The 24,775-nt window shown below is 42.4% G+C and overlaps 1 protein-coding gene across 1 annotated transcript in view; it reads left to right on the forward strand.

Annotated features, from left to right (window-relative positions):
* Nucleotides 1-20,438: 20,438 nt before the first annotated feature.
* Nucleotides 20,439-24,775, forward strand: part of CANX (calnexin) — a 37,156-nt gene continuing 32,819 nt past the window's right edge. The window contains exon 1 of the mRNA XM_003404702.4: nt 20,439-20,572. The gene's annotated coding sequence lies outside the window, so the exon portion shown is untranslated. The remainder of the gene's footprint in view (nt 20,573-24,775) is intronic.

Consider the following 24,775-nt stretch of genomic DNA (forward strand, 5'->3'; position numbering starts at 1 on the left):
AAGGCTGGCATTTTTGCCACGGGAGAAAGAGCTTGGAAGTAGAGTTGGTGTAGGGTGCTCGCTGGGATAGCAGAAGAGGAAGCTTAAAAGGTTGACCTATTTGACGTTTTCACTATGTGAAGGTACTGTACAAGCATGCGCAGAAGTTAAACTTCATTCTAAAGGTAAGAGCAGACTGCTGAACTCGGGGTTAAATGTGAATTCTGAAAAGTATTTGGTAGGATGTTTACCATAACCAACACCATCACTGCCCTCATCACTCAGTCATGTGACAATCTCTACTGGCACCTGCTGTTTACCAGGCCCTGGTGTGGGCAGAGGGTTCTAGCATGGCCAGTGCCCACCCTCAAGCTGTTTGTTGTCCGGCTTGAAAGATAAGTCTGTACAGATCACAGTCTACTGTGTTCAGTGACACCTTAGGGCAATTGTCATGGGCAAGGACCTATACTTATGGCTGAAAGTAACAAGTTATGGTGACTAGATACGACCTTTGTCCCAAGCCAAATGCATCCTCAAGGAAGCTAAAGTCCAGATGATAACAAGCTCCCCCATCCCAGAAAGTGCTTATTCTATTGTCTGAGAAAGTGGTCTATGGGTTCTTTTCAGAATTCCTCTTCTCCCACTGGAGAGCGAAAAGGGAAAGAACTGGGGCAGGGTTCCCTCTGTCATGCCTTCATCGATCCAACACACATTTCCTCATATCTACCTGGGAAGAGGCTAGGTGGTTCTATCCCATAGATCTAGTTCAGGGGGATCATCTCTGAAAGCTCACAGAGGACCAAGAGGTGGAGCCAGACCCACCCTTTAGATTGGGTCTCCCTGGAGGACCCTTCTTTGTGAATCTTCACCGTATGTTGTGCCTCACCTGGAAGATGTGGTGGAGGTGCCAAGCTGCTGTCCCAGGCCTGGACACATCTCTGAATCTCTCAGCTCCTGTCCACCAGCTATGACTCATAATGCCTCTAGCCCAGCACAGTAGGGATGCTGGCAGCTGAGCTGTAAAACAGACCCTGGGCTCTCCCTTCATTCATTCAGTGCATTTATCGAGTACCTGCTTGTGGTTGAATAGTGGGAGTTAAAATTGGAACTATTATTCCCTGTCTTTGAGTATGAAGAGTGTCACCCAGCTGGAGCAACAAAGACTCACAAAGACACATCAACTGGACCCTAAGGTATAAAAACGATAGCTAGGACAATCTTGGAAAACCTTTCATATAAACAAATACTTAGAGCACAAAAGACCAACATATTTTCCACTCTTAACATTTTCTATTAACATTTAGTAAATAGTAAGATTTGTTAGACCAGTGAAGACCCCCCTGATTGTTACTGAAATTTGTACCAGTGATTATTAAGAAAGGCAGTTTAAAATGTAGAATCAGAGTGATTCAGCAGTTTTTAGCCAATCTGTGAAAAGGTGAAGCTCTAAATGATTTCACCCATTTGTAATGTCTATATATACCGATGATTCTGTAACATTCCTCAGATTCAGACAGACATAGTTCTGGCAGCATGCTCCTGTGTTTCCTGTATTTGCTTCTTGGAACGTATGATGAATAAAATCTTTCTTCTCACTTTACTATAACTTTGTGATGATTTTACCGTCTCGCCGTAGTTGTTTATAATTCCCAACTAATGACTGGATGAAATTGTGCAAATGAGGTGCTTGTGGCCCACCAAGGGGATTGCATAGCTTGCTAATAATGTAAATAAGGTGCATGGTACCCTTGTGATGGTGGGACTATGCAAATAAGGTATATGGAAACCTAATGAGGGGATTGGTCAGTTTTGCCATCCTGCTAGGCTTAAAAATGAGCCATCCCAGAGGCAGGAAGGAAGAATCTTACCACTACCAAGAAAGAAGAGCCAGGAGTGCAGCATATCCTTTGGACCCGAGATCCCTGCTCTGAGAAACTCCTGGACGCAGGAGACCAAGAGAGAGCTGAAGCACCAAAGACAGCAAGAAGCAGCAGGAGAGGAATAGCAGCAGAGGCAGGAAATAGTGTGGTGGGCTTCCTCGCCCATGGGGTGAGAAAGCTGAGTGCCTTTTGGCAGGAGTCTTGCTAGTGGGGTAGGGTGACTACAGGCACTTGGTGGAGCTAGATTTGCTGACCCACAGAGATAGAGCTGAGTACCTTCTGGTGAGGCTTACTGATGGAATGGGGGTGCCTCTGGGCACTTATCAGCACAGCTAAAAGAGCTTTCTAACACTTTCCCGAGCACAGCAGAGGCCGAGAGGCCAAGGGGCCAGAGAGAGATGTGTCTGCGGTCACAGTTGAGAAGAGGCTGTCCTGAACGAAGAACTGTATCCTAAGCATTCCTGAGCCTGAGTTGTAACCTGTTACTTCCCTAATAAACCCCTGTGGGTATGGTCTGTAAGTGCTGTGTGGCCATTGCAAACGAATTATTGAATATACTGTAGAGTGCTATGGGAGGGAGGGTTGGTGTCAGAATTGGTAAAAACGTTGTAGAGGAGGTATGTCTGACTTTTGTCTCATAGCAATCAGCCTTAGACTGTTGATTTTGATCCTCCTTCCCTCCTTGTGAAGTTAGAGGAGGTCAGACGCTGCTGCCATGCTATTTTTACAGTTGGTGTCAGGAGTGGGATCCTTGCAATCACTGGCCCAGACTCATGGAAGCATGGGATTTAGGAAGAGAGAGAACAAAGGGGCTTGAGAAGTGAAAGTTTTGATTCTGAGGTGGTTACTTTGGTTGTTACCTGTAATGGCTGAAAGGAAAGTAAGAGATACTATGCTGCAACTGAGGGGAAAAAAGCCACATCTGGAATGGCTTGGGGCAAAAGCCAGGTCGATAAGCAGGATGATTGATACTGGTTCCACCCAACCAGAGGCCTGAGGCCATATGGGAAGATAGTCAAGGGGTGGAGAAGATGAAAGGAATGTTTATTAAAAGGGTTATGTATTTATTTGAATATGCTGTGAATATTGAAAGTTGCTTGTACCTAGTATTGTAAAACCAAAATATAGAAATGAATATTGGGTATTATAGATTACAGAGAGTGTGTAACTCAGCCAGTACTTGACTGAGCATGCTAAAATGCCAACTAGGATTTGCCGAGAAAGAAATACAAACTGTTCATTTTAATGCAGTAGTACTGTGTATACCTGAATCCCACCCTAATACTTCAGAGTCAGGAAATTTGCATTTGAAAAGACATGGAGACCCACCCAGAGGTGCTGAGAGAATGGGAAATTTGAATTTAAAGGAAGGACCTGCAGAGAAAAAAAAGATTGACTGCTTTGCTTTTTGAATTTCAAGCAAGTGGTTTGCTTTTGGATGCACTGAACAGGAAAAACTCAGTGTCCGTTAGGAGAACCCCCTTCTAGGACTGGAATTTAAAGAGAGCTGGTGAGTAGATGGAAACCCTGGTGGCGTAGTGGTTAAGTGCTATGGCTGCTAACAAAGAGGTCAGCAGTTCACATCCTCCAGGTGGTCCTTGGAAACTATGGGGAAGTTCTACTCTGCCCTATAGGGTTGCTATGAGTTGGAATCGACTCAGTGGCAGTGGGTTTGGTTTTTGGATTTGGTGAGTAGACAGCTTGTTATGCTCGCTAGTGGTGACCACCTGGGTCTACTCAATGAGTGGACGTGGGGGAGGTGCAGCAATGAAGAGATGGGCTGAGTTTGGACATGTTCCTTTGGCATGCGTTGACCTAGCTCATGGGGGCTAGGGATGAGAGAGAGAGAGGGTTGGTTTGTTTGAAGTGCACGGGGTTGTGTGGACTTCTGAGCTTAGGGATGGTGTCTGTTGACCTAACTTACGGGGGTAGGGATGAGAGTGAGAGAGAAGGGGCTGGCTGGTCTGAAGTGCAGGGAGGTATGTGTGAACTCCTGAGCCCAAGGCTAGTACCTATTGTGACTTAGCTTGGATGGCTAGGGATGAGCTGACCAGAACCCAACTGAATAAAGAGAAAAATGTTTGAAACCGTGTTGTTGTTGTTAGGTACCACTGAGTTGCTTCTGACATAGTGACCCTATGTACAACAGAACGAAACACTGTCCAGTCCTGCGGCATCCTCATTTTTGTTGATATGCTTGAGCCTGTTTTTGCAGTCCTGTGTCAATCCATCTCACTGAGGGTCTTCCTCGTTTTCACTGACCATCTACTTTACCAAGCATGGTGTTCTTCTCCAGGGACTGATCCTTCCTGATAACATGTCCAAAGTACATGAAGTCTCACTATCCTTGCTTCTATTGAGAATTCTGGCTGTACTTCTTCCAAGACAGATTTGTTTGTTCTTCTGGCAGTCCGTGGTATGTTCAATATTCTTCACCAACACCATAGTTCAAAGGCATCAATAATTCTCCAGTCTTCCTTATTCATTGTCCAGCTTTCACATGCATAGGAGGCAATTGACAACACCATGGCTTGAGTCATGCACACCTTAGTCCTAAAAGTGACATTTTTCATTTTTGACACTTCAAAGAGGTCTATTGCAGCAGATTTGCCCAATGCAATGTGTCATTTGATTTCTTGACTGCTGCTTCCATGGGCGTTGATCATGGCTCCAAGTAAAACAAAATCCTTTACAACTTCCATATTTTCTCCATTTATCATGATTTTGCTTATTGGTCCAGTTGTGAGGATTTTTCTTGTCCTTATGTTTTTTTTTATGTTGTGTAATCCATGCAGTGCTGGAGGTGCTCACTTGTCTATGCCAAGAAATGTGGTAGACAGCTTCTTGGCCAACTGACTGGAAGAGATCCATATTTATGCCTATTCCCAAGAAAGGTGATCCAACCGAATGTGGAAATTATAGAACAATATCATTAACATCACACGCAAGCAAAATTTTGCTGAAGATCATTCAAAAACGGCCGCAGCAGTTTATCGACAGGGAACTGCCAGAAATTCAGGCCTGTTTCAGAAGAGGACGTGGAATCAGGGATATCATTGCTGATGTCAGATGGATCCTGACTGAAAGCAGAGAATACCAGAAGGATGTTTACCTGTGTTTTATTGACTATGCAAAGGCATTCGACTGTGTGGATCATAACAAATTATGGGTAACATTGCAAAGAATGGGAATTCCAGAACACTTAATTGTGCTCATGAGGACGCTTTACATAGATCAAGAGGCAGTTATTCGGACAGAACAAGGGGATACTGATTGGTTTAAAGTCAAGAAAGGTGTGCGTCAGGGTTGTATTCTTTCACCATACCTATTCAGTCTGTATGCTGAGCAAATAATTCAAGATGCTCGACTGTACGAAGAAGAACGGGGCATCAGGATTGGAGGAAGACTCATTAACAACCTGCGTATGCAGATGACACAACCTTGCTTGCTGAAAGTGAAAAGGACTTGAAGCACTTACTAATGAAGATCAAAGACCACAACCTTCAGAATGGATTGCACCTCAACATAAAAAAAACAAAATTCCTCACAACTGGACCAGTAAATGACGTCATGATAAAAGGAGAAAAGATTGAAGTTGTCAAGGATTTCATTTTACTCGCATCCACGATCAGCACCCATGGAAGCAGCAGTCAAGAAATCAAAAGATGCGTTGCATTGGGTAAATCTACTGCAAAGGACCTCTTTGAAGTGTTGGAGAGCAAAGATGTCACCTTGAAAACTAAGGTGTGCCTGACCCAAGCCATGGTATTTTCAATCACATCATATGCATGTGAAAGCTGGACAATGAATAAGAAAGACCAAAGAAGAATAGACACCTTTGAATTGTGGTGTTGGCAAAGAATATTGAATATACCATGGACTGCCAAAAGAATAAATAAATGTCTCTTAGAAGAAGTACAACCAGAATGCTCCTTAGAAGCAAGGATGACGAGACTGTGTCTTACATACGTTGGACATGTTGTCAGGAGGGCTCAGTCCCTGGACAAGGACACCATGCTTGGCAAAGTACAGGGTCAGTGGAAAAGAGGAAGACCCCCAACGAGGTAGATTGACACAGTGGCTGCAACAATGAGCTCAAGCATAACAAGGACTGTAAGGATGGCGGAGGACCAGGCAGTGTTTCATTCTGTTGTGCATAGGGTCACTATGAGTCGGAACCGACTCGACAACACCTAAAAACAGCAACAACAACAAGGAGGATTCCCCACTGAATAGATCCCTCTCTTCCTGATGGCTCTGGGGAATTGAGGGTGGGGGAAGATGTTGATAGGACTATTTGATTCAGTTGTGAGTGTTGATTGTTAACAGGTTAATTGTGATTGTAGAAACTAATTGTAGAAGCAGTAACTGTAGAAGGGTGGACTAAGGGGGAGGCACTGCTGGACTGGAGTACAGTGGCTGAAATCAAAGTTCCTTAAAAGTTTTGCTATGCTGATATCTCATGAGTCTCAGAGCAAGAAAATAATCTCTCACTTAAATTTTATCAAAGGCCAGAAAGGGTGAAGAAGAAAAGACTTTTTGAGAACCTGACCAGATCAGATGGGTAGTTACTTTCAGCAGACCTGAATGGCTGGTGCATGAGTAACCTCACCCTGAGGACGTTTCGCACTACTGAAGGACTAATTGTTTTGGACTGCTAAAGTGACTGGGAAGAGGGAAGTATGAAAGGGCCAATGGCTAGAAGAGCCATGGAGGGGGGTGGGGGGGCGTGAGGTACAGTGAATTACTCAGCATGGTTCTTATTAGCAATAGTCATTTGTAACTCCCACCAAATGACTGAGTGAGACTATGCAAATGAGGTGCTCGTGGTCCACCAAGGAGATTGGATACCTTGCTAATAATGTAAATAAGGTTCATGGCACCCTTGTGGGGTTGGAACCATGCAAATAAGGTATATGGAACCCTAACAAGGGGATTGGTTAGTTTTGCCATCCCACTAGGCTTAAAATGACCCACCTAACAGAGGTAGGAAGGGAGAATCTCACCACCAAGAAAGAAGAGTCAGGAGTGGAGCACGTCCTTTGGACCTGAGACCTCTGCACTGAGAAACTCCTGGAACCAGGAGACTGAGAGAGCTGTAACACTGTAAGACTGCAAGAAGCAGCGGCAGAGAAATGGCGGCAGCAGAGGCAGAGATGGTCCAGTGGGCTTCCCAGCCCACAAAGTGAGAAAGCTGAGCAGCTTCTGGCAGGAGGCTTGCTGGTGGAGTAGGGTGCCTCTGGGCATTTGGTGGAGCTAGGTTGACCGACCCCTGGAGCTAGAGCTGAACACCTTTGGGTTGAGGCTTACTGGCAGAAGGGGGTGCCTCTGGGCACTTATTGGCAGAGCTAAAAGTGCTTTGTAACACTTGCCCAAGCAGGGCAGAGGCTAGGCTGAGAGCCCAGGGGACCAGAGAAAGGTGTGCCTTTGGCCATGGCTGAGAAGAGGCTGTCCTCATAGAACGCTGTATCCTGAGCATCCCTGAATCTGAATTTTAACCTGTTACTTCCCTAATAAACCCCATAACTGAGTATGGTCTGTGAGTTCTGTGTGGCCATTGGAACAAATTATCTAACCCCGCAGAGAATTAGAGAGTTTGGTTGAAGTGACATTTGGCGTCAGAATTGATAGAAATGTTAGAGAGGAGGTATGTCTGACCTCCCCCTCATAGCAATCAGCCTTAGGCTGTTGATCTTGATTCTTTTTCCCCTTTGTGAAGTTAGAGGAGGTCAGATACCACTGTCATACCATTTTTATACTCCTATATTCCAGGTACTGTTCTAAGGAAGTAAAGAAGATATTCCTTCATAACTTTCTTGAGTGTATGTGGGGAGGGGAGAAGGGGGTGGATCATAAGTAGAACCTGAGACAGGAATTTGTTCTGGGCTGTGAACAAGAAGGCATATGGTCTATAGGTTGTATTTCCTAAAAGCAGAGTCTAAGGTGGGAAGTCAAGTGATTTATTGGAGGAGTGCTGTCAGGAGAAGGGAGTGAGGCAAGCAGGACAGGGCTGGGGGGAAAGCTAAACAAAAGTACAGCCTCCAGTGGAGACTAACCTCAGCCTGATCCCACAGGGAGCTCTGAGCACAAATTGCACCTCAGAGTTAGGCCTCCGTGAGGCAAGAGGGCCAGCCTTTTGTACCCTCCCTACCACCTTTTTAATTGGTCATTGGCAGGGCAGCTGTGAGTTATCAATCAACAACTCATGGCACCTGTCGGGTGGGTGCACTACCAGTAAAAGAGACCTGGGTGTGGTGCCGATTGCATGGGGAGGAAGAGATCAAAAAACGAAATAACTAAATGAATGAGACTTCTTGCTTATGATATGTGCAGTGAAGAGAAACAAATACAGAAAGTAGGACAGGGTGAGAGGTAGGAACTAACTTAAATGTGGTACTAAGTAATAAGGTCACTTCAACATTCATGCTAATACTTGAATGACCAGGAGACCCTCAGCCACATGAATATCTGGGTGGTAGAAGCAGCACAGTTTGGTAGATTTGAAGGATAGCACCCTGTGTTGCGGGAGTCCTGGTGGTGTAGTGGTTAAGAGCCTGGCTGCTAACCAAAAGGTGAACGGTTCAAATCCACCAGCAACTCCTTGAAAACTCTATGGGGCAGTCCTGCTTGTCCTGTAGGGTCATTGTGAGTCAGAACCGACTCGACAGCAGCTAACAACACCCCGCATTTCAGCAGTTGAAGGAAATGAAATCAGCCCTGCCTGTCAGGCCTACCTAGTTGATGGTTACCACATCTACTTGGGATTCCTGACTGCACTGGTTTTTTACAAAAAGACACCTGGGCCTTTTTGGGGCCTCCAAGTCGATCCAGCCTCCTGCATAGTTCAACAAAGGGTCAGACTCAGCTCCAAATGAGCTCACAGTCTGAGGCAGAGCCTCTTAGTAGCACCACCTCCTGGGAACTTTTTTCTGTAACAGTTTTATTGAGGTCTAATTGATAATAATAAACTGCATTATTTAAAATGGATAATTTGATATGGGAAATCATCACCATAATCAAGACAGTGAAGGTATCCCTCACCTCCAGAAGTTTCCTCTGCTTCTATCACCATAGGTTGGTTTGGTGATAGAATTTTACAGAAATGGCATTACACAGTGTATACATTTTTTTTCAATTGCTTCTTTCCTATTTGAGATTCATGTTGTTGCATGCATCAGTAGTTCATTCCTTTTTATTGATGAGTAATATTCCATTGTATGGAAATAACCACAATTTATTTTTCCATTCACTGTTGATAAAAATTTGGTTGTTTCCACTTTGGGGCCTATTACAAGTAAAGCTGTTATGAACATCAGTGTACAAGTCTGTGTGTACACATGCTTTCATTTCTCTTGGGAAAAGATCTAAGTGGAACAGCTGGGTCATATGATAGGTGTATGTTTTTTTTAAGAAGCAGTGGAACTTCTGAAATGATAGTACCATATATCCTCTAGCAGTAAATGAGATTTCCCATTCTCTACATCCTCCCCAACAGCTGGTATGGCAAACCTTTTAAATTTTAGCCATTCTAGTGACTGTGTAGTTGCATCTCATTGTGGTTTTAATTTGCATTTCCCTAATGATTAATGATGTTGAGCACCTTTTCTTGTTTTCATTTGTTATATGCTTTGGTGAAGTGAGTGTTCAAATCTTTTGCCCATTTTTTATTAGATTGTTTTTCTTACTGAATTATAGAAGTTCTTTAATGCTAGATGTAAGTCCTTTGTCAGAGATGTCTTGCAAATATTTCTTCTACTCTGTGACTTGCCTTTTAATTTTCATAACTGTGTTTTGAGAAGCAAAATTTTGAATTTTGATGGTCTAATTTACCAATTTTTTTCTTTAATACATTTTTTGTGTGTGTTTCAGAATTCTTTGCAAACCCAACTATGATTTTCTCCTCTGTTTTCTTCTAGATGTTTTATAGTTTTAGCTTTTACATTTAGGTCTGTCCTCCATTCTGAGTTATTTTTTGCTTACAGTGTGAGGTAGAGATTGATTCTTTTTTTTCCATATAGATGTCAAATCAACCCAACATTTTGTAGAAAAGACTTGCCTTGTAAAACTTTGACAACTTAACAACAAAAACAACCCAATCACAAATGGGCAAAGGACTTGAATAGACATTTCACCAAAGAAGACATTCAAATGGCCACCAAACACATGAAAAGATGTTCCGCATCATTAGCCATCAGAGAGAAGTAAATCAAAACCACAGTGAGACACCATTTCACTCCTGCTAGGATGGCTAAGATAAAATAATAAATAACAAATGTTGGTAAGAATGTGGGGAAATTGGAACCCTTACCTATCACTGATGGGAATGTAGAATGATACAGCTGTTGTGGAAAACTGTGGCAGTTCCTCAAAAAAACTAAAAATAGAACTACCACATGATACAGCACTTTCACTGGTAAGTATATACCCAAAAGACTTGAAAGGAGACTCAAAAAGAGACTTGTACACCAATGTTTGGAGCCCTGGCAGTGCACTGGTTAAGAGCTCAATTGCTAACCAAAAGGTCAGCAGTTTGAATCCACCAGCTGCTTGTTTGAAACCCTATGGGGCAGTTCTACTCTGCCCTACGGGATCATTGTGAGTCAAAATTGACTCGAAGGCATCCGTTTTTTTCTTTTTTTTAACACCAGTGTTTAATGTAGCAGTGTTCATAATAGCCAAAAGGTGGAAATAGCCTAAATGCCTATGAGCAGATGAATGGATAAACAAAATGTGGTACATAAATGCAATGGAATACTACTCAGCCGGTGGGAGAAATGAAGTCTTGCTACATGCTACAGTATGGGTGGAGCTTGAAGACATTATGCTAAATAAGCCAATCACAAAAGGACAGATATTGTATGACCTCACTTATATAAAGACAAGAAAAGGTAAATGTACAGAGACCAACGTTTATTAGTGGTTCTTGGAGGGAGGGAGGGAGGGGGAAAAGGGTGTTTAGCAGTGACGGAAAAATTGCCTTAAGGGTAGGGTTGCACAGCTGATTATTGTATTTGCTGTCAATGAGTTGTACACCTGTAAAAAGTTGAATTGGCAAAAGTTATGTGATAGATATATTTACAACAATATTACCTGATTAGGGGAAGCCCTGGTGGTGTAGTGGTTAAGCACTACAGCTGCTAACCAAAGGGTCAGCAGTTCAAATCTGCCAGGTGCTCCTTGGAAACTCTATGGGGCACTTCTACTCTGTCCTATAGGGTAGTTCTACTCTGTCCTATAGGGTCGCTATGAGTCGGAATCGACTCCAGGGCACTGGGTTTGGTTTTGGTTTTTGGTACCTGATTAGGGTCTGTGCCCTGGAGCAGTCAAGCAATGAACATACTTCAAATCAGAAAGAATGAGAAAGTTTATTACGGGGATGTATACATCACCAGGGACCCAGCAGCAACACAGGCTGTCCCTGTGGAGTCCCATAGAGCAATTTTACATTAGAGATTATATAGACTCTTACAAGGATTAGAAGTGTCTTCGTAGATACTTGGCTGGCGGTATGGCCAAGAGGAGTTATTTACTACAGAGTAGTGACAAAAGATACCTGCCAGGCATCTCTTTATTAGGCTAAAAATATACATATCAGATACCTGGGCTCTGATTTTCCTGTAGGGATTGTAAGCCACAGGTAGTCCAGACAAACAAAAGGTTATTTGTATCAGCTTAAAACAAAGAAAAAAGTCATTAACATTAAGAAAAAAAAAACATTAGGTCAAAACAATTCATTAACAGAGGTGCGGAAAGGAGGAGGCAGGCAGAGAAAGGAGAAAAACTTGTAGGTTCATCATGGCGTTAGTTTTGTCATGCTCTCAGTTGCCTATTCTGAAATAGAAAACATGCTGGGGAGTATTAGGGTCACAACAGTGACAAAAAAAAAAAAAGCTGTTGAGGCTGGTTATGTGCAACCAAATGCTTCACGGGATTTAGTTCCTAGGTTTGGAGGTTTCAGGCAGCATCCCAGTTAATTGGCCTAGTAACGTGTTGTGTTTAGTGCTTCTGTTCTACCTCCTAGTTCGTTGCGTAGTGTCTAGGGTCTTAAAAGTTTGCAAGCGGCCATCCAAGGCACAACAATTGGTCTCTATTCACCAACTGAGGAATAGAAGGGGGATACGGAATGTGTGGCTAATTGCCTCCATGAACAACTGCCTCCATTGCCATGAGGCCAGAAGAACTGGATGGTGCTCAGCTACCATTCGTGAACGTTTTGATAAAGATTCTATAGAAGAATCCCGATCAGAAGGGGGAAAATGAAGAATAGAATTTCAAATCCTTGTGGACTCTAGATTTTCTGGAGCCAGAGAGGGTGGATGAACCCCGAAACTATTGCCCTGAGATAATCTTTTTTTTTTTTTTTGATACCTAAGGTTACTTTTTTTTATTATTAACTTTTATTGAGCTCCAAGTGAATGTTTACAAATCAAGTCAAACTGTCACATATAAGTTTATATACACCTTACTCCGTACGCCCACTTGCTCTCCCCCTAATGAGTCAGCCCTTCCAGTCTCTCCTTTCGTGACAATTTTGCCAGCTTCCAACTCTCTCTATCCTCCCATCCCCCCTCCAGACAGGAGATGCCAACACAGTCTCAAGTGTCCACCTGATACAAATAGCTCACTCTTCATCAGCATCTCTCTCCTACCACTGTCCAGTCCCTTTCATGTCTGATGAGTTGTCTTTGGGAATGGTTCCTGTCCTGGGCCAACAGAAGGTTTGGGGACCATGACTGCCGGGATTCCTCTAGTCTCAGTCAGACAATTAAGTATGGTCTTTTTATGAGAATTTGGGGTCTGCATCCCACTAATCTCCTGCTCCCTCAGGGGTTCTCTGTTGTGCACCCTGTCAGGGCAGTCATCGGTTGTGGCCGGGCACCATCTAGTTCTTCTGGTCTCAGGATGATGTAGGTCTCTGGTTCATGTGGCCCTTTCTGTCTCTTGGGCTCTTAGTTATCATGTGACCTTGGTGTTCTTCATTCTCCTTTGATCCAGGTGGGTTGAGAGTAATTGAACCCTGAGACAATCTTTAAACCTTAAACTTATTCCCCCAAATCATCTTAAAACTGAACAATAGCTTAAGCAGTTAAAAAAAAAAAAAAAAAAAGTCTGCCTTGAGCATTATGCTCTTTTAAGAACTATCTATTTGGGATGAAATTGACAACAGGAACTTGAAAGAATACATAGGAACCTTACGGGGCAGTGAGTTTATGTTAATGAGGGAGGAATAACTCAGAAAGTGAGGGTGAGAATGGTTGCACAACTCGAAGAATGTAATCAATGTCACTAAATTGTGCATGTAGGAACTGTTGAATTGGTATATGTTTTGCTGTGTATATTCTTAACAACAACAAAATTAAAAAATTCTTAAAGCAAAAAAGAAAATACTAGCCTTGCCCTCACTAATTACGGTAGTGTCTGTTCATCACGTGACTGTATGTGTGGGTTTGTTTTTGGACTCTCGATTCCTGGTGGTGTAGTGGTTAAGCGCTACAGCTGCTAACCAAAAGGTCAGCAGTCCGAATCCACTAGGCGCTCCTTGAAAACTCTTTGGGGCATTCTACTTTGCCTTATAGGGTTGCTATGAGTCAGAATCGACTCGACAGCAACGGGTTTTATTCTCTTCCACTGGTCTATCTGTCCTTGCGCCAATACCACTTTTTTTCATTATTATAGCTTACAATTAGTCTTGATATATGGTAGTGTGAATCTCCCAGCAACATTCTTTAAGATTGCTTTGACTTTCTAGGTCCTTTGTATTTCCATATACATTTTAGAATTAGAATGTCAATTTCCACAAATAAACACTCATGGTCACTGTTCAGAACCCTCTCTTCCTGTCGTCAGAACATTGGGAGCCCAAATCATTCTTCAGAAGGTTGTCTGATGGGCATGGAATCAGAGCCCAGGGTTGGGGGAAGGGGAGCCAGGGGGCAATATTTTAACCAAGCCAGCAATTTCTTCTTTCTCTCTTATTTCTATTTTATTAAAGCTAATTTTAATTAAGTCATAATATTTCAGGCACATCACGGGCAACCACCAGAAATAGTATACACCACCATTCAAATCCATGGATTACCAAAAAGGAAAAGCCACAAAACCCAAAGAAGGCATAATTTGTTGCTTTGAACAGGAAAAGTTTAGAGAGATGATGGACAGTTGCCATTTAACATGTTAACTCTTTTCACAAGCAGATCCTGCTTTTAAGGAAATTAAATGGAAACGGAATTTAAAGATCCACAGTCTAAAAGCAATGGTTCTTGGCCTCTTTGAGGGACTCTATCTCAATGCCCTTATAGAAAACACTAAATTTGGTGCCAGTGAAGGAGGGAGTGCCAGGTCCAAACAGGTCTCTGAGTTTAAGGACATTTGGCAGAGAGGGAGAAGAAGACCTAAAAATGAATTTTCATTTCCCTACACCCAAGCAATTTTTTCTTCAGTGACTGGTGGATGTGAATGTCAGCGTGTCCCCTCCTCCTGGGAATCAAGAGAAATACTCCCAAAATCAAGGGAGCAAATTCTTGCTTCCCCCCATGGTCATTTCAATCTAGCTTCTGAGATAATCTGTCCTTGCATTTGTATACGCAGATTCCAAAGAACATCCATTGAACTAACTTTTCCTGAAACGAGACAGTCCCTGTGGTAACACACACACACACACAAAAAAAAGGTAAAAATTCTGCACTTGTATAAAACTTGATTGAGATAGTAATTCGAACAGTATAGAACACAAGTCCACAGTTACCAAAAAAACACACCCACTTCACTTGGCACCTTCATTTTCTGCAGCCTGTTATTCTCTCCCTTTCTTATGAGGTGCCTTTTAAGGAACAGCACGTTTAGCAGGTAAGGATGCCCATCCCTCTGTGGTTTATCCTTCACTAGAGCTTTGTCTTCTTTAGCCTCTCCTTGGGTCTTTCTTGTGGGCTTGGTGGTGACAGGAGTGGATGAGGTACAGAACTCAGGGGTGGCAGTGGTGGTGGGCTTCCATGGTCTACGGATTGCTATTCCTCCCAAGCTAATGTTCCTTAAAATTAGTTCCATGGCTATTCTTTGGAATTTGCAAATACTCCAGGAAAAAAAAAATTTTTTTTTTTTTAATTTTTAAAATTCTTACTGTGCTTTAGGTGAAAGTTTACAGCGCAAAGTAGCTTCTCATTAAAAAATTTATACACAAACCGTTTTGTGACATTGGTTGCAATCCCCACAATGTGTCAGCACTCTCCGCCTTTCCGCCTCAATAAATTTTGTTTTAATTTCAGAAAAAAAAAAAAAAAAGTTCTACCTACTCTGGGTAACCACATTATAACCAGGAACAGGACTTGAGGGCCTGCATCTGGGTTTGACTTGTAAGGGCTAACAAAAGAGGCAGGCAAGTCCGGCGAAGCTCTGGCAGAAAACAACTATATTCCTGGGCCTGGGTTTTGGTGTGCTTCATGCCATGTCAATTCAGCCCCCTCTGGCAGACATGCTGCTGCTTTTCGCAGTTTTCCCTACCCTGATAGAACCGCCACGAACCTGAGCTGAAGAGGGGCGCAGGAGCAGCCGCAAGTAATGACACCACAGACGCCCACTATTGTTACTTGAAGTTCCATAGTTTTTCATGGATAGCTGTTTCTCAATTTGGTGTGTGCCTTTGATAGATTTGCAGAGTCAATGATAGATTTTTAGATGTGCAGGATTAAAAAAAATATATACTTCATAAGCAATATTTCTTAGGAAGCAACAGGAAAATGTATCTACCAATTGTAAACCAAAAAAGAGTAAGGTGTCAGGTTATGAAGAGAAGATTAAAACATTTATCTACATAAAGACTTGTATGCAAATATCCATAGCAATACTATATCATAATAGCCAAAAACTAGGAACACCCCAAGTGTCCATCACCTGGTGAATGGATAAATTGTGATATAGCCATACGATAGAACACTACCCAACAATTAAAAGGAATGAACCACTGATAAATGCCACAACAAGGATGAGAATCTCAGAACATTAGGCTGAGCAAAAGAAGCCAGACACAAAACTTTATTGTGATTCCTTTTTCAAGAAACTCTAGAAAAGACAAATCTTTAGTGACAGAAAGCAGATCAGTCTTTTCCTAGGGCCACTGGTGGGGACCGACTGGGAACGCGTATAGGGGGGTCTTTTGTTCTCTGTCTTCATTATGGTAGTGGTTACATGGTGCATATGTTTATCAAAATCATGAAACAGCACAATAAGATTGATTTCTAAAAGTGGGGGACTGATGAAACAGGAGATCCAAATGCAGGAGGTACAAGGACTTCATTGACAGTTGCTGAGAAGCAGTCCAAGAAAGCAACCCATCCCAACTAGAACAGGAGGACAGGGCTGTGAGAGACCTCAGCTTGAGGACCAAATGGGTGGACTGCTTCCTGTGTTTCAATGTTTTGGGAGGAGTTTCAACAAGTGAAGGAGAGTTTGGGTTATATTAGCCCTGAGTAAACAGAAAACTCCAATTGTTTCTGGAGCTGAAGAGCCAGGATTTAAGAAGGCTTGGCATGCACGTTAACCCTGAGCCAAGGTAGTGAGTGGATGCTGGTGATGAAGGGAGAGAGGAGGCTGAAGCACACGTCCAGGGTCCACATGGCTCTGAAAGACAAGAAAGAGCAACCTCCATTCTCACTCTCAATTCCAGATAATGTAAGATGAGATAGTAATTTTTTTTTTCTGTCCTTGGATATTCTGATGTCTCTATATACTTTTCTTGAGTTAGTTTAAATATTTTTGTTCCTTATAATCACACACAAAAAATTAAAAAGCTCTTAATAAAATTGGAAAAACATAAGTGTAGTAGATAGCTAATAGCCTAATAAAGATTTCTTAAAAACCAATATGAAAAAGACAAACTCTGTAATAGAAAAATGGACAAATTACGTGAATAGACCATTCGTGAAGAAATATGGCTAATGAACATTAAAAACAATCTCATTGTAAGACAAGAAACTTCAATTAAAATAACAATATACTGCACTTTGCCTATTAAGTTGACAGTGCCAGATGAATGTGGGTACAGAGAAGTGGTGGTTACTACCCAACCAGTAAGAAAAAGCTGGATGGAAATGTGGGGTGCTGCATGCCCCACTTTCTCCTTCAAGCAAAGGAAGGTGTGAATGAGCAAGGACAAGTGTGGCTTTTCTTTGGGGCCTTGTGAATAGGGGCAAGCTAAGCTATAAGAGGAAGCTGGATATGAAGGACAAATTGCTTGTGTCCAGTACAACTTCATTTATAGTGGTCTTAAATATATATTGTCTTTTTTGAGAAACTAAGCGTAAAAGAAATTTGTTTAATGTTCTTTATTGAAAAAATAATATTTGCATTTGTTATAAAAAAAAGTCTCCTTCCCACTTTGAGTCCCACTTCCCTCTTTATACCAGTCTTTCAGGAGTTTCTTGTGTATCCAGTAAGCTTGTTTGTTCAAGATTGTATTTATAACCTCTCCAACATGGAACGATGCATACATTACTCAGTACTTTTTCACATAACACTAAATCTTGGCAATACTACTACTCAACATGCTTTTTAAGGGTGTAGAGCCATTCATTGTAGGGTCTGTATTTTATTTAAACAGTTCTCTATATCAGTTAGGCTATTTTTAAGATTTTTTCCAGAATTTTGATACTAAAACAATGATGCAATGAACTTCACTGGATGTCTTTACACACAAGTACAGTATGTGGCTATATTCCACACAGATATATGGATATATTCCCAGGGGTAGAACTGTTGGGCCAAAGGATATGAGTATTTTAAAATGGATATAAAGCATTTATTTTTTTCTTTTTAAATTGCAGTGAAAACATACACACCAAAACATTCGCCAATACAACTTCCACATTTACAACTCAATGACATTGATTACATTTTTCATGTTGTGCCACCATTATCACTATCTTCATCCAAAACATTCTACCATCATTAAGTAACGTAAACCCGGTGCTCCCCCAAAACTCCCCCTTTCCCCTGCTAACCAATAATAATCTTTGGTTTCTGTATATTTGCTTATTTCATATACGTGAGATCATACAGTATTTGTCCTTTTGCGGCTGACTTATTTTGCTCAGCATGATGTTTTCAGAGTTCATCCATGTTGTGACAAGCATCAGAATTTGGTTTTTCTTTACAGCTGCATAATATTCCACTATATATATACCACATTTTGTTTATCCATTCGTTGATGGATATTTCATAAAGCATTGATTTTGAAAAACAATTTGCAGGTTATAAGGTCAGTCAGAATACATTTAGCCCAATGTCCCACACTAAGAACTCTGTTGTTTGCCACAGTTGAGTTGGCCTCCGACTCAAGGCAACCCCATACACACAGGATTTGGCCGTTGTGATCCATAGCATTTTCATGGGCTGATTTTCAGAAGTAGATTGCCAGGCATTTCCTCCTAGTCCATATTAGTCTGGGAGCTCCATCAAAACCTGTTTAGCATCACAGCAAAACACAAGCCTCCACTGACTGATGAGTGCTGGCTGCACTTGAGGTACTTTGGCCAGGTCTCCTTCATGGAAGGCAAGAGTTCTAACACTGAACCATAACTGCCCTCTGAGAACTATATAATTATTTATTTTAATGAGATAATCTACTAATCACTCAGAGTACCTTTTGAATTATCAAGAAAATATCTCATTCTTGAAGGTTTTGTCCTTGGTCTCCTCCACTGAAGCACATTATGCTTTGGCTGAAAAATCCACATCTCCAGTCCTGTTGTTTCTTGGGCCGAGATCCATATTCCTCAGGATCAGGCAAGTTCGAGTTCCCCCTTTCTTTTGGGGCTGTATCACCTTACCTCATTTCTAGGTCAAAACATCTCAATACTGGCATTGGTTCTTCCCTTTTCCAGAGTCCACTGGCTTATCCTTCGGCATCAACATTTAATGCTTTTGTTTCTATATACACTGCTATCCCCTAACCCTACCCCTTATCAACTGCAGGAAGTGACTTCCTAACTGGCCTCATAGTTGCTAGTCTCTCTTTTAGATTTCCCGGTAATAATATCAAAAGAATGCTTCCCAAGACACCTAAATCATGACCCAAATTTAAAAGCTAAAATATCTATTAACTCCTTGGCTAGTCTTTCAAGGCCTGGTCCCAAACCAACTCTGGTGCTAATCTCCCATTACTCACTTTCATTAATATCCTTCTCCAGCCAGAACACTTTGCACAGTGTCCCCAAACACACATTGCCTGTTTTCCTGTCTTCGCATATGCTGTTTCCTCATCTAAAGAAGCTTTTCTCCCACTCTATACCTTTAGAAACTCTGCATATCATACCAGGTCCAGCTCCAGTCTTCCTCTTCCCTGTCCATCCTAGATGGATGCAGTTTCTCCGTAATCAAATCCCATTAAATTCACTTTAGTACCACCATCTTTTCTTTTCTTTTCTTTTTAGCACTTACCTTTGCTGAAGTAGCGCCTATGCTCATATAAGTGGTTCCTCTACATTTTAAACTATGTTTGGATTATATGACATCCAGGACATTACTTTGCCCTTAACACAAAATCCTCTTTCGCAAATTTGGTGGCTGAGAGTTGAATACTAAAATTTATGCAAACACCAAGCCCTGACTTCTCTCTTCCCTTTTCAGGTGACAGGAGGGAATATAGCTGGCTTCCAGGATACGTGATACACCCGCTATTTCTAGCTCTTCCACGCTAGGATTCAGCCTTTGGGTGAGCAACAATCGGTGGAGAGACCGGAACCTCTCAAAGTCTAGAAAAACCTCCGAGCTGCTTCCATCTTCTGAGGTTCTCGGCACATTTAGAACTGAAGATGTGCTAAAAGCCGGTTACAAAAATTGTGTATTTTAAATGTTTCCATTGCAACACTCTTTTCTCTCAAGCATGTCGTCAGTGTATCGCTTGCCCTTATGTCAGAAAACATGACAAATTGAAAGTTTGATATAACCTTGGATTATACATATTATCCTGAATTGCATTTTGTGTTAGGCAATGAGCCAGCCGCAGTATCCAGGGCTCAGAGCAATGACTCTGCAGGAACCGGGGCCAGTTAGAAAGGGTTGTGTGTGCAGTTGACTTAGGCCGGGCCAAGGCGTCCGTGCCGGGTTCTGGCTGCGCACGGTCGGGACCCTACGCTCGCTGCGTAGGGGCTGGCCCTTCCTGATGGCCGACAGGACCACCCACTCTTTCTGCCGGCTGCTCGGGTGCCCACACCACAGTGATTCGGCTTAAGCACCGGTCAGCGTGCCCACTAACACGGCCGGGTAACTGGGCGGGACAACGCCGGCCCGCCGATCCCGCCCCAGGACGCGCGCGCTTTCGGTTGCCGATAACGTCGGGGCCCGCCCCCTCACCTCCCACCCAACCAGCAGCCACTTCCTGCCTTACTTCCAGCCAGTCCCCACACTCCACGAAGAATAGCCCTAGGGGGCGTATGGGAAGAGGCATAGAGGGACGGCCACACTGACCAACCGAGTTTCGAAGCTTGCGCAGTGGGGCGGGATTTGCCTTCGTTCGCAGCCACTCAAGAACGAGGGGCGGACGCAGGGCCGGGCTTCGTGCGGTGGGGCTCGCTCGGCGGCAGCAGCGGTGGCCGAGGCCTCTTCGTTTTGCCGCACGTGACGGTCGGGCAGCCGCCGCCGCTGTCTCCACTGCAGCGTGGGGTCAGGTGTGCGGGCGGGAGGAGGCGCGGGAGCCGCCGGCGGTCCCCAAGAGGCTCTAGGTGAGAAGGGAGGTTTGTGCGCACCCCCGGGCCCGTGGGGACCCCAGGTGGCCCATGATCGCTGCGCCGCGGCCGAGGGGCCGGGCGTGGTCAGGGCCGAGGGGTTGAGCTGGGTTTCAAGGGCCCGGGTCCCGGCACATACGTTGGCCGTGAGCAGCGAGGCCTGGACGTGGGCCGCTTCATTTGGGCAGCGAGACCCAGGCCCCTCCGCGGGGGTCGGGAGGCGTGGCAGGTGCCCTAGGTCCTCTCTTGACCTTTGGGAAAGCTAAATTTTTCGTATGGCTCTGCTTCTAGGGCTTTCTTAGGCCTCTTCCTGGCTACCTGGAAAGCCGCGAGGTGGACTGGAGTAACCGGGTAAAGTCTGAAGCGGGATCGGGCCTAGTCAGTACCCTTAGCAATAAAAAATAGAGAGAGAATATTTACTATTGGCGTTACCGGCTCAGGATATTTGAAAATAAGACCTTAAAGCAAAGACTAGACGCTGGAACCCCGAAGAGTAACTGGAAAGTACTAGAACATGCGTTGGTTGAAAAAGTTTGCAGCAGCTATTTGGGGATGGGAAGTAATCCATTCGGAGATTCACAGGACATTAAAAGCAGGAAAGGACCTGAAAACTCCGAGTGCAGCTTGTTTTTCGGTGGAGGAAACTGAGGCCCAGAACACGAAATGACCGGCCCAAGGTCATACGATTAGTCTGATGATCAGGTTGGGATTAGAGGGCTACGCAGTCTCCTTGGAGTGGTTAAATATAGGGCTCTGCTTCAAGTCCTTCCTGGACTATTTGCTAGTTACGTGAACTTGGACAGTTTATTTAGCTTTTTTTGTGTCCCAGTTCTCAAAAAATAATATAATAACTGATGGAGTTTTGGAGGAGCACTGGTGGTGCAGTGGTTAAGAGCTTGGCTGCTAACCAGAAGGTTGGCAGTTCAAACTCAGGAGCTGCTCTGTGGGAGAGAGATGTGGCAGTCTGCTTCCCTAAAGATTTGCAGTCTTGAAAACCTTATGGGGCAGTTTTACTCTGTCCTACAGGGTTGCTCTGAGTCGGAATCAACTGGAAGGCAGGGAATGGGGTCGTGTGATGGAGTTTTGAGGATTAAATTAAGATGTATATAAAATAGGACAAGAGTCTGAAAGTTGTTGGTTTACTACACTGACATCCTAGTCTTTGAGTTGGCTAAGTCCTGTTTCTTAGGATCTGAAGTCACCTTTATGGCATGGGGGGGAAGAAATTGGACCTTGTGAATTAACTGCTGGGCATGACACAAGTGAGTGTTGGTTGAGGGAAGTTAAACTGAGCTGAATATTAAAAGCTTGGGAGGGCAAAGGTGAACCACAGTTAAACTTATTTAGGGAGTGGAAGATTTTCCTTAATTTTTTAATAAGTAGATTTTAAGTGGAATCATTGTATTGATCTTTAAATAATTCTGCATCTCAGTTTTCCTACAGCCATGTTTGAGGGCCATCTTTTGCATCTGGTACAGTTATATTAAGAGTAGAGGTAAAGAGCTGTGAGAGTTCTCCTTCGCACAAGATAACAAGCCAGGTGACTGGATTATGAGAAGGCAAGAGTGAGCTTTGTATTGGAGTGAATGTCACATAACAAACAGATTTTCTAAACTCCGAAAATGGGAGTCATTGTCCCTCCCCCACCTTACTATCACAATGCAGCAGTTCAACTATCATGTTATGGTACAAGGACCACAAGGAGTAAACATTTTGACAGAAGTCATTGCTGCAGCTTTGACGATCAAACTGTTGAACCTTTAAGTTAGGGTTCACTTTGCCCTGCAAGATAGCTTGAGGCCGTGAAATGACAGTTGGTAAGCATAATTTCTGGGCCCAGCTCTGTAACTAGCTTATTTACTATCTTGGTTTACACATCTTTGAAATGGGAATGAGCTGTTTCCTCAGATACCTTACCGTTACGGGGCTATTGAAAGGGACAAATGCAGATGATGAGCATAAAACCACTTTGAAGAGTTATAGAATTGGACAAATAGAAGAATTGGTGGTCATAGTAACTCTAGAAAGTAATAAAAACGCCTAAACATAGTTGTAAACTATATAGTTTACTGTCGAACTTTGTCAGAAAAATGCTGGTTGAATACTTTGCTAGTGCAACAGATGTACTTTTAAATTAAGATTACCTCTGAGCTGTGAAAATTATTAGGAGAATTCTGTTTTTTAAAGAAATTAGAGAATCTTCAGCAGTATGTTTCAAGTATTCACATCTTAAAGCTACACACCTTATAGGAAAACAAACCGTTGCTGTCAAGTCGATTCCAAATCATAGTGACCCTGTAGGACAGAGTTGAACTGCCCCAGTGGGTTTCCAAGGCTGTAATCTTACTGGAAGCAGACTGCCACATCTTTCTCTCATAGAGCAGCTGGTGGGTTCGAACCACCAACCTTTCGGTTAGCAGCCGAGTGCTTAACCACTGTACCACCAGGGCTCCTTCCAGAAAAGGAAAGTGTTATGGAAAAAGCAATTCTAACGTTCCCCATGAAAAAAACAAAATGCAAAAATGTAAACAAGGCGGTGTACGTGATCTATTTTAATGGAGAAACATTTACAATAAAGACCACTTTGTATTTTATTGCCTCTTAAATGTTTATTTTTTGATAGGTGCACAGGATAGTAAAATCAGAAGTTGCAAAAAGTAAGATGGTTCATCTGTGACTGGAATCATTCCTTTTAAGGTTCCTTTCCCTTCGTGTCTTATTTGCCTTAAAACTCAGGGTTTCGAAACCTTTAAAACTTAATAAAACGTGTTACAGGCAATATCTAGTAATGGTAAAAATCACAGCTAATATTGAGCGCTTACTGTAAGCTAAGCACTGCCACATCCATTTCTATAAACATGAAGAAACTGAGGCCTAAAGATTAGTAATTCACTGAGGGTCACAAATTATTAAATGGCCAAGTATAGATTATAATTTTTGAGTTCCTGCTCATAAACACTACTGTATGTTTCTAACTGGGACCTTAGATTACATAATTTCTTTCAACCTTAGATTTCTCGTGTGTAAAATGGGGATGATAGTACTTAACTCCTAGGGTGGCTATCAGGATTAAATTAGACCTCCTAAGGTATCTAAAACCTACAAGACCTAAAATTTTAAAAGGATATTTTAATAGATAAATGGATAGTTTACATGAAGGGAATACTGCCTCTTTTTATCCCATACTACCTATTTTTAAAATAAGTCGGATTCAACTCGACGGCACTGGGTTGGGTTTTACCTGTTTTTAAAATCACTTTTTAAAAAAAAAGTCTAGTAGCATTAGACTGGATTGTTTCTTCTGTTCCTCTTTCTAACTTCTCGTAGACTAAAGGAGTTAGAGTTGAAAATGTTGCAGGAACAAATTACTCAATTTCCAAACTTTTTACAAGAGACAAAAATCCCTCCAAAAAAGCCCAGGACCAGGTGGCTTCACTGGTAAATTCTACCAGATATTTAGAGGAGAATTAACACCAATCGTTCATAAATTCTTCCAAAAAATAAAAGAGGAGGGAACACTTTCCTGCTCGTTGTATTTGGTCAGTACTGTATTGCCCTAGTACCAGAACCAGAGACATCACAAGAAAAGGAAATCACAGACCCATATTTCTTATGAAAGTAGGTGTAAAAATTCTCCATATGATACTAGCAAACTGAATCCAGGATTATACACCATGTCCAAGTGGGATTTATCCTAGAATTCAAGGTTGATTCAACATAGGACAATCAGTATACCATCCCACGTTAATAAAGGACAGAAACCATGTGATCATCTCAATAGATACAGAAAAAACATTTGAGAAAAGGCAGAACCCTTTTTTGATTAAAATACTCAACAAGCTAGGAATAGAGGAGAACTTCCTCAACCTGATTAAGAGACAGTCCTTTCTTGGGGAAAAAAATTAGACTTACTTTTAAAGGATATATAAAAGTTTAATAGACCTGAGAATAGTTTAAGCTTCCATTTGTTTATTCTGACTATTTATTGAGGATAAAGTTTCTCTGCCTTTGAGAAGTGACAAATTTGGTATTTCTTTAGTTGTATGCCCTTTCTTAAAGTTGATCTAAATAGTTTTCTGGATTTCTGAAATTTGATATAATGTCTATCACATTTTATTATAAAGACTTCAGTTGAAAGTCTCATGTATATGTTGTTAAATGTATGTGGTAGAATGTAGACTTTTTTTAGAATGGGTGCTG

This window comes from Loxodonta africana, chromosome 2 (assembly GCF_030014295.1).
Source record: "Loxodonta africana isolate mLoxAfr1 chromosome 2, mLoxAfr1.hap2, whole genome shotgun sequence".
Lineage (NCBI taxonomy): Eukaryota > Metazoa > Chordata > Mammalia > Proboscidea > Elephantidae > Loxodonta > Loxodonta africana.